Raw genomic sequence first — 19,197 nt, forward strand, 5'->3', positions numbered from 1 at the left:
TAATAGCCAGAACCTGGAAACAACCTAAGTTGAAGAATGGATAAAGAAACTGGTACATTTACACTATGGAATAATACTCAGCTATTAAAAACAAGGAAATTTGCAGGCAAATGGATGGAACTAGAAATGATCATATTAAGTGAGTTAACCCAGATTCAGAAAGACTCACATGGTATGTACTCACTTATAATTGGACACTAATCCAACAGGGATGTCCAATGAAAGTCCTGGCTTACCAGGAGATTGGGATAGATGTGGGATGTCCTATTGAGACTCTAGGTGAGATAATTATGGGAAGATGGGGAAATAGAAGGACCTTAGAGGAGCCTAGAAACCTACAAGAAGTGCTGTGGTTTAGATATTGTTTAGATGCCCCTCAAAGATCCACAAAAAAATTTTGGTTCCTAGGGATGTCTGAAAACTTAAGAGGTGAGACCTAGTAGGAAATTGAAAGAAGATGTCATTCCCTGTCACCTCAAGGTTGTTCTCAGGGTAGGTTTGTTATAGAGGATCAAGCCTCAAGACTCTTGTACTCTTAGAATGTGTTGCTAGAATAGCTATCCCCATTTCCTAAGGTCCTAATGACAAACAAAATCACAACTTCTCCATAGTATCTCAAGGGTCAATAAGTGTACTGGAATACTTACAGAGAATAAGTGAGGAAATACTGACAAGACTATGGGTAACTGAAAAACAGCCACACTAGAAAGTCCTCACCCAGCTTGGATTATGGTTTCTCACCTGGCTATGGAAATATAGCACCTTTCCCCTAGTCTTCCCCAGCCTATAGACTCTCGCTGTTTGTAGAGCCCCTGAGACTATGAATAAATTAGGCTACAGTACATGCATATGGCTGTACAGAGTAGTTAGAAACTCAACTGAGAATCCAATGACCTAACCATGTCAGCAGTATGTAGGAGAACTTCAAGTAGGCACATTTAATCTAATGAAGATGATGGCAGTTTGTCTCAGAGAATAGTGCCTTACAACAGACTTTCTGTCTGCCTATATGACCACTGAGTTCTACAGAGACATCTATCCAGGTGGGTTGCCATCCACTGACCTCACCAGACATTAGATAAGTAAATCCAAGACATCTTGAACATTAAACCTCACAAACCTGTAAGTTAAATAAATCTCATTCTTGTTTATCCAGCCTGTCTCAGGTAGTTCATTAAGAGAACAAAAACCAAGTAACGGGATACTGAATGTTTTTTTTTTTGTTTTTTTTTTTTTTTCTGTTTCACTGAACTCTTTTGAGTTTGTTTTTATTTTGTTTTCTTAGAAACAAATCCTTCTTTTAAATTTTGGTTATTTTCAAAAACTATATATACTACTTCTTGTTGAATTGTTTCTAGTTTGCAATACTTGTTTGTCAAATGTTTTGTCCCTCTGCCTGCATTACTAGTCTTGAATGTTATCTGTTTTTAAGAGCAAAGGTCTATAGTAACTGGATGGACCCTGGCTCTGAAAGTCTGTCCTCCAGCTAGCCTTGAGTTTCAGCTGTTCTGCAAGTTCCTTCTCAGACCAATGTCCTTTGAACAAACTTTGCCCCAGGTCACAAATTTGAAACCTTATAAGGAGTACTTCAGTCTTGTTTTTGTGTCCTTGAGAACTTCTGGTATTTTAGTTTCCAACCTCCCAGAATCAGGAAGTTTTAAGCAGCCTCTGATCAGTAATGACTAGCATAATACAAAGTTCCAGGATATGCATGTCATTTAAGCACCATTCCTATGGATGTGGTGCAGTCCTCATGTGATTTTCCATATAGATATAGATATGGATTTAAAACTGATTCTATTTTATATAGGAAAATATTGGCACTATAGAGGCTATACTGGGGAAACACTGATATGTATAAGTTGCTCTTTGAAAGGTGACTTCAAACAAAAATAAAACTGCTTTTTTTAATGGATATTAGGAGCTTTCTAATTGCTTTCTTAAAATATACTTGAGCTAAGGTTAATGGAAAAACCTGAGAACCATTTCCTTAATTAGCACTTTAGACTACATTGAGGTTTTGCTTTCAATTTTTCCTTATGTATGTATGTATATGTCTGTGTAAGCCCTATGTGTAAGTATGCATGCCTGTATATGTGTGTGCATGTGCATGCGTGCGTGTGTGTGTGTGTGTGTGTGTGTGTATTTCTTTAAGAGACCAGAAAAATGTTAGGTTTTCTAATGCTAGAATAACAGGCTGTTGTGTGCCACCCAATGTGGTGCTAAGAACTAGACTCAAATCCTCCAGAAGATTGGGAAGGGCTGTTAACACAGAGAAGTCTCTTCTGCCCCAGTATTAACTTGGTTGTTAATGTATTTGACGATCTCTCCTGCTTTTTGTTTGGTTATAGCCTGAAACTGCAAGTGTGGCATTAAATTACTGGGCAAAGTTACAAGCTTTGACTTTTAAGTGACTATTTTAATGAGAATTTACAAGAAACGAAGAAAAATAAAACAAAGAAAATGCTGTCTTTAAAAAATGCTATTTTATTAACAACCACAGAAGACCCCCCCCTTGTTATTCTGAAGCTTAATGAGTGTAGAGTCTTTAAATTCTCAGGTTAATAAAATGGTCAAGAAGACAAATTATGTCAAAATTCCTATGGTGCATACTCTTTAATACATATATGTTACAATATTTTCTCTACAATATTAATTAGCATAACTAGTTAGCTAGCTGGCTCTCTCTTATCTTTCAGCACTATTTTCTCTTTTCTTGGTCATAAGACTGTGAAGATCAACTGAAATTTAACCAGTTTTTATGTATATAGCCTAGAAAACTGTGGTTTAGAGAAACCATAAAAATTATTGAAAGGATGGAAACTTACTAAGGTTTGTTTTTGTGGACAATCAAAAGTATATTTTTATAATAGCTTTGTAATTGAAGCTATGAAGTAATAAAAGTGTTCAATTTTAAAGTTTTCATGTGTTTCTATCAACTGTTAGTTTACTAAACATAGTTAACATTTTATTTTGGTTTGTTCAGGACCAAGGATAACTTTCTAAATACTCAAAAGTTTTAAATTACTCCATATTTCCAAAGTGGCTGTACTAGTTTGCATTCCCACCAGCAATGAAGGAGTGTTCCTCTCTCCCCACATCCTCGCCAGCATGTGGTGTCACTTGGAAATCTATCTGGTGCTATCTCAGAAAACTGGGAATGGAGCTTCCTCAAGACCCAGCTATTCCACTCCTTGGAATATACCCAGAAGATGCTCCAGCACACAACAAGAAAATTTGCTCATCCATATTCATAGCAGCCTTATTCATAATAGCCAGAACATGGAAACAGCCTAAGTGTCCATCAGTAGAAGAATGGATAAAGAAACTGTGGTACATATACACTATGGAATACTACTCAGCTATTAAAAACAAGGAATTCCAGAAATTTGTGGACAAATGGATTGAGCTAGAAATGATCATAATGAGTGAGTTAACCCAGAAGCAGAAAGACTCAAATGGTATATACTCACTTATATCTGCATACTAGCCCAAGGGGCATGTCCCACGAAAGCCTTCACTTACCAGGAAACTGGGACAGAGGGGAGGACATCCTATTTGGACTCTAGATGAGAGAAGCATGGGAGAATAGCAAAGTAGAAGGATCCAGAGGGTCCTAGCAACCTACAAGTAGAACATTATGATAGGCAGATTTGGGCCCAGGGGTCCCGCTCAAACTAAGGCACCAGCCAAGGACAATACAGGCGGTAAACTTTAAACCCCTACCCAGATCTAGCCAATGGACAGAAAATCATTATACTTATTTTATTTAGTTATATACAACTTCATGAGTATAATTTTTAACTTTGAAGATTTAGATAATGAAAATACATTCTATTCATAAAAGTAAATATGGAGTATTTTTTTAATTTTTATTAATTTATTCTTGTTATATCTCAATGGTTATCCCATCCCTTGGATCCTCCCATTCCTCTCTCCCTCCCATTTTCCCATTATTCCCCTCCCCTATGACTGTGACTGAGGGGGATTACCTCCCCCTGTATATGCTTATAGGGCATCAAGTCTCTTCTTGGCTACCTGCTATCCTTCCTGAGTGCCACCAGGTCTCCCCATCCAGGGGACATGGTCAAATGTGAGGCACCAAAGTACGTGAGAAAGTCATACCCCACTCTCCACTCAACTGTGGAGAATGTCCTTGAACACCAACCTCCAAATGAAAATTATTCAATTATCTCCTGCAATAGTGTCTTAGTGTTTCTACTGCTATGAAGAGAGACTGTGATCAAGGCAATTAATACAAGAAAGTCTTTAATTGACGTGTAAAAATAATTTTATTCTTCTGACACAGTTGTTATCTGGGAGGCTAACCACCTCCTTCTGCCAAGCTAGGCCTAGTCCTGGAACCTTCTACCCTCCATACAATCTAATCTAGGCCTAGAATGTTTTAGCCTCTTAGACTTACTGCTTAATGAGCTCACCCTTATTTGTTCTTTCTGAGTTCTGGGCTGGCTGATTCGTCACCTTTTCTGCCACTCAATTAGACATCTACAAACTAACTTTACCTTTGTTTGGGATTAAAGGCGAGACCACCACACCTGGAGCTAAGCTTTTCTTTACCTGATACTTGCTCTATTACCAGGCTGGTCTTGAACTCAGATCTGTTTGCCTCTGTTTCCTGGATTAAAGGCATATTTGTAGTCCAGCTGGAGCACACAGACCTAAAAGTTCTTCAGCTGTGATCTTTTGCCAGAATGGCCATGTTCTGAGTTAACTTTCTTCAACACTGGGAGTTTGCTTAAAGTTTCAGAGGGCTAGTGCTTGGTCATCGTGGCTTGAAGTGTGGCACCAGGCACGTAGGCATGGCACTGGAGCAGTAGCTGAGAACTTACATCCTGATGTGTGGAGGCAGAGATATAAACAAATAAAATTTCTGGCTATTATTTGCTTATTCTTGGGGCAGATTAAATCTATTCCCCAGCTAGAAAGCTACCATCCTATGACCAACCCATTTCTGCCCTTAGCCTCCGTCTTTGTCCTTATCCCACCCCACCCCATTTTTTTCTCCTCATCCTCCAAAAACTGATTTACTTTCTCCAACCTGGATAATTTCACTTATCTTGTGGCACAATTTTATTAGTACTGTTATGAAGGAAATTTATATGTTTTTTTTTACTTTTCTCAGGAAAAGTATTGAAAATTTTCATCTATAGTTCTCAAAAATAGAGAAGACTAATAAAATTCTAAAACTAAAACTAAAAATCATATCAGCAATTATTTGACTTTCAGATCTCTAAATTATTAGTACTTGCTTTGATGTCCTCTGGGGTCCACAGGTTACCTCCTTATAAAAATCATTATAGGTCATGACATTTATCTATTATAGCAAACAGATTTAATTGCTATTTATTACTACTAGGTAGTCAAGCCATTCCTCAAACTTTGTCAAAAAACACTAGATGCATTTTCAAAACACCAATCTAAATATCTAAAAGCTTGTATCTAAACTCTATGACCTTAACCTTCACTCATTTCTGAAAAATGCAAGAAAATCAAATGAACCTTTCTTCAGATGTAGTTAATGACTGACATATCAATAAAATGTCAAGGTCTTCATTGCATTCATGTTTCCCTGATCAAAATTTCTATGTCGTGTGTGTGTGTGTGTGTGTGTGTGTGTGTGTGTGTGTGTGTGTGTTGGGGATCAAATCCACGGCATCATGAATGTTAAGCATGTGATCTGCCACTGATCTAGATGCCTAGCCATCAAGCTCAAACATTTCTATTTTTACTCCTGACCACTGAATAACTATATATTCCATTTAGAATATGTATAGCATATAATATCTAAGATATATAGAAATCATATACAGAATGCTGGTGAATTCCTCATAATCCACTGATTTCAGAAATAAGCAACTTCTGCCCAAGCCAGTGGAACAAGATTAATTTTTCTGTTTCTTCAATAGTTTCCTGTGTATACTTTCTAAAGCAAAGATCTCTCTAAATTTTCAAAGAACATATCCATTGGCTGTGAATCTAGCAAGATTCTAGAACTATCACCACTCCTCTGAATCTCCTGACAAAAATTTGATAGCTGTTCTTACCAATTAACCAGGGTTTTCAAACAGCTCATCAATCTTTCATCTTCAGTCTTGTAAAAATTAGGCTTTCACCTCCCATGTACCAAATGTTGAGGTCATTAAAATCCTACAAGCAAAACTGAGCCAAAAATAGACACGTTTATTGGGATCAGCCTGCCATGACAATTTTCTCTTTTTGGAAACATTTAAGATTTGTTTACAGAAACTGCTTGATTCCACTGAAGAAATCCATTCACAAATGACGTAACATTAATTCACTTCTATTATACTAAATGATATATATAATATCAGTAAAAGCTGTGCTACAAGATATTGTTCCTTAATATTAGCATCAGGTTTCTGCATATATAGTACACACTATTTCTTTCTTTCTATTAAGAGTAATTAGAGATTTTTACATATCTGAAACTACCACCCATCTAGTAAATGTTTCTATCAAAAATGCCTTGAAGCTGCCAAAATAAAATGAGCTCTAATTCTAGAAAACTTCCTAGAGGAGTAAACTTTGTCACATGAGATATAATTTTCCAAATTGAAATAATACAACAGAAAAGGTGAGTAAGTCAAAACTTGTCTCTGACTGTAGCTGAACTCATGAAATAATAATACCCTTCTCTAGAAATCAAGAAGCTTGTCTAAACTCATTAACTAGAATTATCATAGATAACTATATAACTTTTTATTTTCTCTGAACCAAGTAAGAGAAAGTTTGTTCTCCAGTAAACCTTTTTGTTGCATCTATATAAACACTTAAGCTCAAGCAGAACAGTCTGTAACTAAAGTAAAAGAAAAATCACCTGGATGTCTAAAACAGGCCCTACTGAATTCTGGAAAATACTTCCACTGCTTGAATTACATAAGCTAGGATCCTGGCTTCAATACTTCCTAAGGACTAATAGATGTTTATGATAACTTACTAGGTTATAGTTGTCTAATATAACCTGTTCAGACCCTTAAATAATAATAATACAGAGCCAGTAATGCCTGATGATCCAAAAGTTCATCCTACAACAAAAGAAAACTTAATGGTGGTTCACCTATAGATAACAACCAAAGGAAATTTTTCTGAGCTTAATAAACAAACTGTTGGCAATGGTGAAAATCTGGACACTATACATTAATGTCTTGCAGCCTGGATTTATATATCTTTAGTCATAAGGTTAAACTGAGAAAAATAATCAGTTTCTGACATTCAGAACTCATCTGGCATTCAGATAGACCTCAACAATATTTAAAACTGCTCTGACATCATGCCAGGCCATTTTGTTCTCCTGTTGAGCATAAACAATGTCAAAGAAAACAACCTTAGACAAGGTTATTCTGAGATCACAATAAAATGAAACAAAACAAGAGCACTTCATAATTTCGTCTAAGTACAGAATGAAACAGGGTCATAAAGTTGCCCCTACTTTCTGGCAGCATCCAATCTGGAAGGAACCCCTACTTCCTTCAATCCTTGCCAAAATCACCAGACAAAGCCCAAATACTGAGGTAGCTTCTTTCTAGCACATGTTTCCATCACACCCGGCTTCCCCATGCTGTACATTCTTCTGAACTCCAACAGGGGTAATAAGCATAACTTGTTTGTGCCAAGATTTGACCCTTGTGAATTTTTGGATAAAATTGATTAACATACCTTAGTAGATGTTGAATGAATGTTTGTTGGGAGCTAATGATCCACAGTTTGCTTTCCTTTATCACATATACCACTCAACCTGAGTATTGGATTGCCCAGCCCAGTGGCTTTTTCTCTTGGTAAACCCCCTTTAATCCATCGCTGTTTAGTCTTGTAGCCTTGGATGTACTGGAGCTAACTCTATACACCAGGCTTGCCTCAAACTCAGCAATCTGACTGCCTCTGCCTCTGGAGTTCTGATTAAAGGCATGGACCACCATCATCAGGCTAGAAAGCATTTATCAGCTGTAGTCATTTCATGGTGGGATTTTGAAGGTCATAGTATATATGTATGTATGTATATATCTGAAAATAATAAAATTCTAACTTCTTTTTTCCCAATTTTATCTGGATCTCTGTCAATTGTCATATTGGACAAGCTAAGACTTCAAGCACTATATTGAATAGGTAGAGAGAGTGAACAACCTTGTCTTACTCCTGGTTTTAGTGGAATTCCTTTGAATTTCTCTCTATTTAGTTTTTCATGTTGGCTATAGGTTTGTTTAAACTGTCTTTATTATGTTTAGGTATGTCTTTCTATCCTTAATCTCTCCAGGACTTTTATCATGAAAGTGCTGGATTTTTTCCAAAGGCCTTTTCTTCATCTAATAAGATGGCCATGTCTTTTTTTTTTTCAGTTTTTTTATATGGTGGATTACATTTATTGATTTTTGCAAATATTGAACCATTCTGACATCTCTGGAATAGACTCTACTTTATTCCAACATGGATGGATCATTGGATGATGTTTTGATGTGTTATTGGACTCGATTTATGAACATTATATTGAACCTTTTTGCATTTATTTTCTTAATGGAAATTGGTCTCTTTGTTTAATTTTCATGTGGCTTGAGTATCAGGGTAACTATGGGCCTTATAAAGTGATTTAGACAATGCTCCTTCTGTTTCTATTTTTGTGCGATAATTTGAAGAGTATTAGTATTAACTCTTCCTTGAATTTCTAGTAGAATTCTATGCTAAAACCATCTGGCTTTGGGCTTTTATCTTCTTCTTTTTAATTAAATAAACAGTTTTTATTTTTTACATATTCATTTATATTATTACAAATACATACAATAAACTACCTATAGCAAGCAGAACCAAGAATTATATAAATGTTACATTCTTAGTGTTTTGGCTATTTGTATTTGACAACCTTAAAGAAATGGTAAGTTTAGAGGTTTCATTAGTTCAGTGCATATAGGGTGACAGGTACCGATACAAAATATTATTAAAATATCCAATCAACTGTTTTTTCTGTTGCATTTTCAGACACTCCCTCTAAAGTTACTATTTCTCCATGGTGTTATTTTTAGCCGTTTCCTAATGGGTCTTTCTGTCTTTAACATTCTTTTCTTCAGAACATCTTATGTTACCAGTTTTTCAAGCATAATTCATGGTCTTCTTGGCCAAGGAAATACTGAGGCCTCTATACATGACAGAACCACTACACTAATGAACTAACAGCATCTGTGATTGTCTGAACAACATGGGGGAAAATCAAGCCAATCAACATTCCAGCATGGAGAGAGGAGGCTCTCAGGAGGCTCACCCCTAGCTGAGGAGCTCTTGATCGGTGATGGCTGCTGGAGAAACACAGATCACTGTTTTATAGGTGTAGTTCCTGGTAGGGTAATGGAGTGTCCCATACCTATATGGAAAACACTAATTAGACTCAATAAGTTCCTTAAAAAGAAGAGGACATGAAGTTCTAAGGAAGGTCTGTGGCATACAGGATGTTGCCTAGAGGAGTTAGGAGGAAGAGTATGGTTAAAAATAATCAAAATACATTGCATGCAGCCAGGCGTGGTGGCACACTCCTGTAATCCCAGCACTCTGGGAGGTAGAGGCAGGTGGATCTCTGTGAGTTCAAAGCCAGCCTGATCTACAAAGCGAGTCCAGGACAGCCAGGGTTACACAGATAAACTGTGTAGAAAAACAACAACAACAACAAAAATATATTACATGTTTATATGAAATCTTCAGAGTTAATAAAAACGCATTTAAAACAAATGTCCTCGATTGAGCAGTAAATTTATTAATTTTGTTGAATTTCACCCCTTGAATACACAGCTAATACTTTGCTTGACACAATGGAGAGTACTTGCAGTAATATACCTCTGTTCTACAATAAGTTGATGCTTGTTACAGGTAAAGGGACCTGTGAGTTGTATATTAAATTTGAGCTTTTTTTGTGGAAGACAATTTTTTTAATGGCAGTAAATGACAGATGAATTATAATCTTTCAAACTTGAATATTTGGCAGGCATTTTTCACAAATAAATGATGTAATCTTGTTTGTTTGTTTCTTTCTTTTCTTTTTTTTTTTTTTTTTCAGACAGGGTTTCTATCTGTTAGCTTGACTGTCCTGGACTTGCTTTGTAGGTAATCTTGTTTCATTAAAGAAAACAATTGACAATATTTTTGTCAATGGCAAAAGTTGGCTTTTCAAGTAAAAATTAGAATTTTAGAAAATTTTATGAGCTTGAAATTCTAAAAGAACTTTAAAAGTTTATGTGCTAATTTTCCTGATGAGTTTGATGGTGGTATTAAGCCACAACTTAAAACATTATATAGTGAATGTACATGCAAGACTGGCATGTTTTAGTGGCCAAATATTTTCCAAATGACCAATCCATGTTGCTACTAAAGCATGCATACCCTAATGTATGAATGAGTTATGGAAGATTCATTAAAAGTATAAAATAGACAAATAAATTTTAATGTAGCAGAATATGCTAAGCCATTCATATCCTTTTTATTTCCACATGGCAGCTAACTTTTAAGAGACTAAAAACTTGGTCTGTAGTCTCAAAGAAAAATATTCACATGCTAGGTAATCCTATTTCTTCAAATAAAACCAGATGCTCAAATAGAACACCACAGAAAGCAGGTACACTCTATTAATAAAGTTAGACAACAAAAAGTTTATATACACATGTATATATATATATATATATATATATATATATATATATATATATATATATATATATATATATTTCTTTTCCTATTTTATTTTAGAAAATACGGTCGTTTCCCTCAACCAATCCATTTTCAACATATGTAATTGATTTGTTTCTTTGCATTAATTTTAAATGAATCAATCAGTTTTTGAATTCTTGGTTTCAATGAGCAACATGGCAAAAATGAACAGCTATAAATCACAGAAGCAAGAGCTCTGTGTGATTTTCAACAATTTATTAAGAGTGTAAAATGTTCCTGCAACCAAAATATGTGATGACAGTTCTTTTGTAACATTCATGTCATTTCCCTGATTATTATTCAAATGGTCTACAAGCATTCAGGACTCTTCACAGACAGGCTAAAGCTTCTCTGTCCATGTCTGACATCCATCACCCCACCCCATCCCAACCCCAACCCCAACCCCCTCTCTGCATGCAACAGGGCTGAATCTTTTTTTTAAAGATTTATTTACTTAGTTATTTATATATTTATTTGTTATACAGTATTCTGCCCACATGTGAGCCAGCAGGCCAGAAGATGGCACTAGATCTCATTATAGATGGTTGTGAGCTACCATGTGGCTTCTGGGAATTGAACTCAGGACCTTTGAAAGAACAAGCAGTGCTCTTAACCTCTGAGCCATCTCTGCAGCCCCCGAGGGCTGAATCTTTATCAGGTCACTTGCAGCTTCTTCCTTACACTGCCATGCCTACTGTAGTGGTTAATCTTCATTGTCAGCTTTTCTGAATCGTGAATCAACCATGAGGTATGTGCCTGGGAGCTCTATTTCTTTTAATTTTAAATTTTTAATTAATTACTGACTTTACATCTGGGTCATAGGCCCCTCACTCTCTCTTCTCCTTATCCCCTTTTCCTACTCCTCAGAGATGGGGATTCCCCCCCACCCAGTCACCCAGCCACCCCAGCATATCACTGCATCAGGACTGATTACATCCTCTTCCCCTGTGGCATGGCAAGGTAGCCTCACTAGTGGGAAGTGATGAAAACCAGGCAACAGAGTCCATGTCAGAGAGTCAGCCCCCAATCTTTTTATTAGGAGGGCCCACATGACACCTGAGCTGCCCATCAGCTACATCTTTGTAGTGTGAGGGTCTTAGAATTGCTGAAGGAAGACCCCAGACTCAAATAGTATGCAAAACCTTTGTTAGTCTTGTTTGGGTTCATGGTAAGGGATACTTGTATGTTCCTAATTGATTCCAGCCTTGTGAACGGTCACCTCATATCTAGTTTAGACCCAGGCCAGATGTTAGGGCAGTAGCAGATTGGTTGCCTTTTTCTGAGGCTTTTCTGAGAAGTCTGATGAAATCTTCTGGGAAACTGAGAGCTAAGGCTCAACACAGTGGCCTGATTTAAAATGCAGAACGTTTGGACAAGACCTAGAGTCAAAAGTTGTGGGCCCTTGTCTGTAGGCAGAGGAGATGCTCCCTCCTGGTAAGCTTCCTGCTTGGAAAGAGGTTGAACATAACCGCTACTGGCAACAACCCACCAGACCCCCAAATGTGTTAAGAGACTAATAAACCCTAAGCCAAAAGGTGTCAAAAGCTGTCTCTTTGAAGAAAAACATATCAAGGACGCCCTGGAGACAAGCCCCAGGAAGTGTCCTGTGTGTGGCTCCTGCAATTCAGTTACCCTTGGTTTAAAAACCCAGATCTGGGATGGGGGCGCGCATTCCCCGCTTCTCCTTCTGTAGCTCCCTATCTTTGTCGTTCCTTCTTTTATCATTAAGCTTTAGTGGATTAAAATCTAGTTCTTTAACTCTTGACTGTCTTTATTTCAACCAAGTGCAGTCGGTTATCTGGTCTTTCACAAGTCAGAGGCTCCCTTCCCCATTGTCTCAACCCCAGCTCAACTCAACCGCCTTTTGCTCCCTAGAGCTGGGGATTCTGGCCTTAAAGATCCCTCCCTGCCCAGAAGGGCTTCCTTGTGACCGGGTTTTCAGGGCAGAGCCCCGCCTCCCTCATCTAGCCTCCAGAAGGCTGAAGAAAACTCTGTGACCAGATTCTCAGCCCAGCCTCCCCGAGAAAGGAAACCACCCTTAGAGATAGGTGATAGGTGAGAAACCAGAAATAACTTTATTTACCTCAAGGAGTGCTTCTAAGCAGCAAGAGTCACAGCTTAGGCTCAGAAGCTGAAGTTGTGGCCCTAGGGGAAGGAGATAGGCTCCTTTTAAAGCACCACAACCAGAAGTCCAGGGAATGATTAAGAAAGAATTTAATCCAGGATGTGGCAGTCACAGGATATCTGTTTAAACTCATAGTTAATTAACATTTCCTGTAACTAAGGTGAATCCAGGGCAAAGGGCATTCGGGAAAATGGATTACATATCTCAGAATGGGGGTCACTTTGGCCTAGGTCTAGTTCAGGCATGGTCCTTGGTTGGAGCTTTAGTTTCCACAGACCCCACTGGGCTCTGGTTGGCTCTGTTGGTCTTCTTGTGGAGTGCATGTCATCTCTGAGTCTTTCTATCCTCCCCTCATTCTTTCAGAAGACTCTCTGCGCTCTATCCAATGCTCGGTTCTGGGTCTCTGCATCCGTTTCCATCAGCTGATGGGTGTATCCACTCAATAGGTCAGCTATGCTAGGCTCCCTTCTGTTAACATAGCAGAATATCATTAATAGTGTCAGGGGTTGGCTCTCTCCCATGGGGTGGGTCTCAGGCTGGGCCAGACATTGGTTACATATTTCCTCTATGTCTGCTTGATTTTTGTCCCTGCACATCTTGTAGGCAGGGTAAGGAGCTCCTGGTTGCCCGAGGGGAGAAGATCTTGAAGGCCTAAGTTGGAGTGAAAAACTAGGTTTCGCTTGCTTGTCTTGCTGCTGCCCCTGCTGCTCCCTACCATTCCACCCCAGCTTCTTTGGTCTCCAACATGGATGGAGGAGGAGTGGCCCACCAGGTCTTCAGTCCCACAGGGGGACTGCTGAAGAACGCAGCATTGTGGACTCAGTAAGTAAGAGGTCCTCACAGCCTTTACAGTGTAAAGATAGCCATTGTGTATTACCCAGTCTGTATAGTGTAAGTCATTCTAATAGAGCTCCCTTTTAATGCACACTCCTTCTATTAGTTCTGTTCTTCTAGAGAACCCTGACTAATATTCTCAACCACACTAGTATGTCTAATTTAAAACGCCATGTTGGGTCTAGAACCTGTTTTTCTACTACACTTGGTTAATACTTTTCTCTCCTGTGCAGTTTACTAGGTTGAATTCATAATCACCCATTATCCTAACTTTGCATATGAAGAAACCTTGGTGCAAATGAGAGGACCAGACATTACTAAAAGGCCCATGGCTAGAATCACATAGCCTCCTCAGGCTCTGGCCAATCCCAGTTAGAGTCAGAGAGGATTCTCCTAGAGGCTTTTAAAAGAGCCTGTGAATTCCTCCCTATGATTGCCACCATTTTGTATGAATGCCTGACCCCTGCATGCAGGCTGTTTCTGGTCTTTGTTTTTACATACTATTTGAGTCTGGGGTCTTCCTTCAGCTATATTTTCAGATCTTTACAGAAAGAATAAAAGGAGTTCCACTACAGCCTACAGTTAGTGAATGACAAAGCTAAAGCTAAATTCCTAGAATTCTTTCATTGGTTCCCTCAACAGAAGCTGTGCCAGAGACGCAAAGTGTGAGAGGAAGTGGAAGGCTTACACTATGAGGGAAGGTTCTGGAGATGGAAGATGTAGCTCAGTGGTAAGGCGTCTGTTTAACATACACAAAGGACTTGGGTTCAATGTCCAGGACTGAAAAAACATTCTAAGTTGGAAAGTTTTTGAGGAAATAATTCTTTTCTTTCTTTCTTTCTTTCTTTCTTTCTTTCTTTCTTTCTTTCTTTTTTTATTGGTTTTTCAAGACAGGGTTTCTCTGTGTAGCCTTGACTGTCCTGGACTTGCTTTGTAGACCAGGCTGGCCTCAAACTAACAACAATCTGCCTGCCTCTGCCTCCCAAGTGCTGGGATTAAAGGCGTGCACCACCACTGCCCAGCTGAGGAAATAATTCCTGACTTTGGACAGCCTATCAGTCTTTACATGCTGATAACAGATACAGGATTTATAGGTGACATCCTTGTCCTTTTGTCCTTTACTAATGTTGATTTCTATTCTTCTTCTTGCCAGTATTATCGTTAAATGGAGTGGCTATGGAGCCTGCAGGTGCTCTAGAGGCCACCTAAAGAGAACTGTTCTCATCTTAAGAGGCCCACTTGAGCTAATTTTTTTTGTCACAACAGCTTGTCACTTCCACTATCTTTATTTGATATCCTAGGCTGGGACAAGTACTCAAAGCAAGGCTTAAAACAACATTCAGAAACTGTGAAAAATGTAGCTGTGTGTGCCAAAGCATTGTACTTTTCCTCTAATTTGTCAAATGGTAAATATTGGGATTTTTCTTTTGAGGATAAGTGGTTTAAAAGCTTCGGGCAACTACCAAAATATAATTTCTTTGAGGTGTCTGAATGAAACTCCGTCTAAAGTATAATGTGCCATACCATCTGGTTGGTTAGGAAAGAAGCAGCAACCTAGAATATGATGGGCACTTTTATGTTTTCATGGCAAAACCTTTTAAGTACTTTCAAACATACTTTTTATTGATTCTTTATGAATTTCACATCATTCACCCCAGTCCCACTCATCTCCTTATCCCTCGATATTTGCCCTCTGCCCTTGCAAACTCCCTCCCCCCCAAAAAAAAAAACAAAAAATAAAAACAAAAACATTAAAAACAATTTAAAAAAACATCTCACTGTGGAAACTGTGGTGTGTCACACAGTATACCTTTTTGTCCACACATCTTTACTTGCAAATGTTCATTACAATGCATCATTGGTCTGGATCAAGGCCTCTGGCTTCTGCTACAGCATCTGAGGAACATCAGTACTGGCTCCTCATTAGGACTGTTCTCGGATACTCTGTTGTTGCCCAGTGTTGTAGAGATCCTGCAGTTTTGGATCTGCAGAACCGGCCCCTTTCAAGCACTCCAGCCTTTCCATAGACAGAACCTTTGATTCTAACAATGTAATGGTAGAATCCAGCTGCTGCTTGGGCCACTATATTTGTAGCAGCCCTTCCTTTCTCGAAGATACTGACAGGCACCCTGAGAGACATTGTCTTTGAGCCACTAGCCAATAGGCTTCCAGGTACCAAGATCTCTCAGCAGACATGAAAGGGGTATTAGTGGCCACACATGATGCCCCACCCTATTCTCTGTCTCTTGCCAAGAAATAAGAGAGCCTGCCGCTACCTTCAAGCTGTGAAACCCCTCTTTCCTCAGAGAGCTCTAAGGAAGGATCAGGAATCTGCCACATGGGCCTGAATCTACTCTCCAGAATCCTCACCAAGCTGTCTGACTCTGGCACTGCAGCCTGAATTCTTCGCAGAGCCTCCACCAAGCTGTTATTTATCTGTCTGTCCATGGCACTACTAACTCTTCTAATAAGTGACTTACCCCCAACAATCCATCCCATGTCCCTCTTGAGCTTGCACCTGAGTGGTCCTTCAGTGCTCAGTTCCACGATTCAACCATACTGGCTACCTGTGAGCCAGATTCTGTGCTATGAGATTAGAGCCCAGAGTTAAAGAAGAATGAGGAAAGCAGGAGAAACAGAGTTGCAATTAGTATTCTCAATGGTAAAATGCGTATCACTTGGGAAGGAGTGACTATAAGCTTGCTTAGGGAAGGACTGGTTAATGCTCTGGTCACAGATCACTGCAGGGTGAGGAACTCATATGTCAAAGGTGGTAACAGAAAGTAATCAGCATATTGGTTACTCTGGGGTGCTCAGTCGTACCACTAGATCCAATCTCTGCGCATCTTTTCCGTGCTCCGTGGCCCAGCAAATTGTCTTTGGGAGCTATATCAATTAGACAATCGTATCTCCTAGCTTCAGACTGATTTTAACACTAATGGGAGGAATCACCAGAACAAGAGGGAGAGAAGTCCTGATTTCCCCATTCCTCCTTTGCTTTGGGACTCATATATCTACTGACTGGAATATTCCCTGAGGATAGCTCCTACTAGGGATTTCTCCACAAGGCCAGGTCTTTAGACAAGGTAAGAATGGTCCATTCATTTACCCCCTTGATGCTGAGAATTAAATAGCTTCCTGTCTCTCATAGATCCTAAGTGTTTCGCTGTCTCTTGATACACTTTACTGCCCAAATGCCTGTAATTGCTGATTCTGTTTTCACCAACAGTGTGTGTGTGTGTGTGTGTGTGTGTGTGTGTGTGCATGTGTGTGTGTGTGTGTATGTGTGAATATCTATGGATCCATTTTCAGAGAATGTAAAATGTGCAGCTATGAGAAAGGTTAAAAAAAAAAAAAAAGGACAGAAGGGAGTTAGGAGAGAAGAGGCATACACTAAAGAGTCTTTTGTGGCATTTTGTATGACAAACTGCGGGTGAAGCTTGAAGGACCTATACAAGACAGGTTTTCTTCCTAAAGCTCTTACTTCAAGACATCATAGAATAAACTCACCGGTCCATATAAAGAAGGTAGATACAGCCAGAGAATGGAGATAACCTAATCAGAAAACATGAATGCCTGTCCGCTAGTGTTGAAGCTGAAGTTCTGTAAGTTTGGCATGCTGAAAGGAATGGATTAGCATGCCTCTCCTTCCCCACCCTCTAGTGTCAGTGTCCTCACAAGACTCAGAAAACTGCCAAGCCTTCACCCACCTACCAAGTACACAATGGCATGTTCAGTAGATATCAGGTCAAACTTGTGGTGTAGGTGAGCCCTGGCCTCAGCAACTGCTGTGATGCTGCTCAGCATGCACACAGTTCACTTTGCCTTAGCCCTGTCTTCACCATGGTAATTAAATGCCAACATTGAAGCCATCAGGGCACAAATCCACAAACTAGACGCTGCACTCATTCTTGATGGGTGACAATGTCAGCACTGACACCTTTGGGAACTGCATCACCACAGTACAACAGGCAGCAAATCATGTATTTAAAATGGTGAGGGTTACATTTCAGCATCTGATTGACTGGCATTGGGATTTCTGCTTCAGAAGGTTGTTCCTGGTAGGCTTTCTCAGCAGAGATGGCAGGTGTATGTAGCCAGAGAGAAGCAGATGCAGGGGTAGGGCACTAGATTGGTCTGGAATTCTGTCAGTTGCACATTCAGGGATCCATCAAATTTCAGAAAAGCAGAGATGAAAGACCCAGTCTGGCTAATAAGGCATTTAAGGTTAGTGTCATAGCTTGGGTGCTCAAAATAGAGGGTTCTATGACAAGTATCCTAGATGGCCTCATTGTCTACTATAAAGTTACAATCAGTACTCTTAAGGGTGATGCAAGTGTTAAGGATAGAATTGTAGGGCTCAACAATAGTGGTGGAAACCTAGTGGACTTAACAAATAGAGAGCTCCAGCTTGGGTTATTTTATATAATTAAAAGAAAGTGATTCCATGAGCAAGAAGGTGAATCCAGAGCCAGTTCCTCCCCCAAAGCTGTGAAAAACAAAGGTATCTTGAAGACCTATGTACTGGTCGACTAGCTTGTGAATTTTGTCCAATATTAGATCAATGATCTCCTATCCAAGGGTATAGTGTCCACAGCCATAGTTATTAGCAGCATCTTCATTGCCTTTGATGAGCTGCTCAGGGAGAAAGCTGGCAATATGTACCAATGCAAACTTTACTAATAACAGATGGTTCCAGGATTACAAACACTAACCTGGGCACATGGGTGGTCAGGACTGTCTCACTAAAGGAAGTGCTGAAGGACTCATCTTCCTTAATGTTTTTTTTTTCACTTGGCATTTTGCCAATCTGGCTGGATGCTATGTAGAGCCCCAGAAAGTACTGCCAATTTGGATATCAGCCTGGACAATGTGGACGGAGATTCGCTCATATATGGTAGCTATAGGAGAGAAGGCAAAGGTAACAGAAGCAGGCCAGTGGCCCTGGTTTCTGTACCCAAGAGGCTACAAGTTGAGGTAACTCAATGAGCTTTACAAAATAATTCAATTTTCTTTTTTGCCAATAGAAAACTATTGAAAATTTTGGTTACTCAATGCATCCATGGTGTCAAAATTAGTAATTTTCCATTGGTCAGATTCTTTGCTTTTCCATGTCTCATTGAATCTTCACAACTTTTTAATAAAAGGATATTTTCATCTGAAAAGGACAGGAATACAATTCAATTAACATAGAGAGGCCATAGTTTTAATCCCCAGCACTGCCAAAACAGGCAAAAAAAAAAAAAAAAAAAAAAAAAAAAAAAAAAAACCTATAAAGTTCAAAGACTAACATACTCAGTTAATCTCTTGAATGGAAGAGACAGGATTTCAAGCCATGTTGATCTAAGTCAAAAGCCTGAATGTGTCAATACTCTGATTATGATTATGATGCTGGGTTTTCATTGTCAACTTGACTAGATTTGCAATCATCATAGAAACACAGCTCTGGGTATGTCTACTAGGGCTTTTCTAAAAAGGCTTAACTAACACAGAAGATCTGCCTTGAATGTGGTGGC

General features: G+C 39.0%; 1 pseudogene; it reads right to left on the reverse strand.

Annotated features, from left to right (window-relative positions):
- Positions 1-17,383: 17,383 nt before the first annotated feature.
- Positions 17,384-18,801, reverse strand: LOC127185270 (tubulin alpha-1B chain-like; annotated as a pseudogene).
- Between the last annotated feature and the right edge of the window lie 396 nt (positions 18,802-19,197).

This window comes from Acomys russatus, chromosome X (assembly GCF_903995435.1).
Source record: "Acomys russatus chromosome X, mAcoRus1.1, whole genome shotgun sequence".
In the NCBI taxonomy this organism is placed as follows: Eukaryota; Metazoa; Chordata; class Mammalia; order Rodentia; family Muridae; genus Acomys; species Acomys russatus.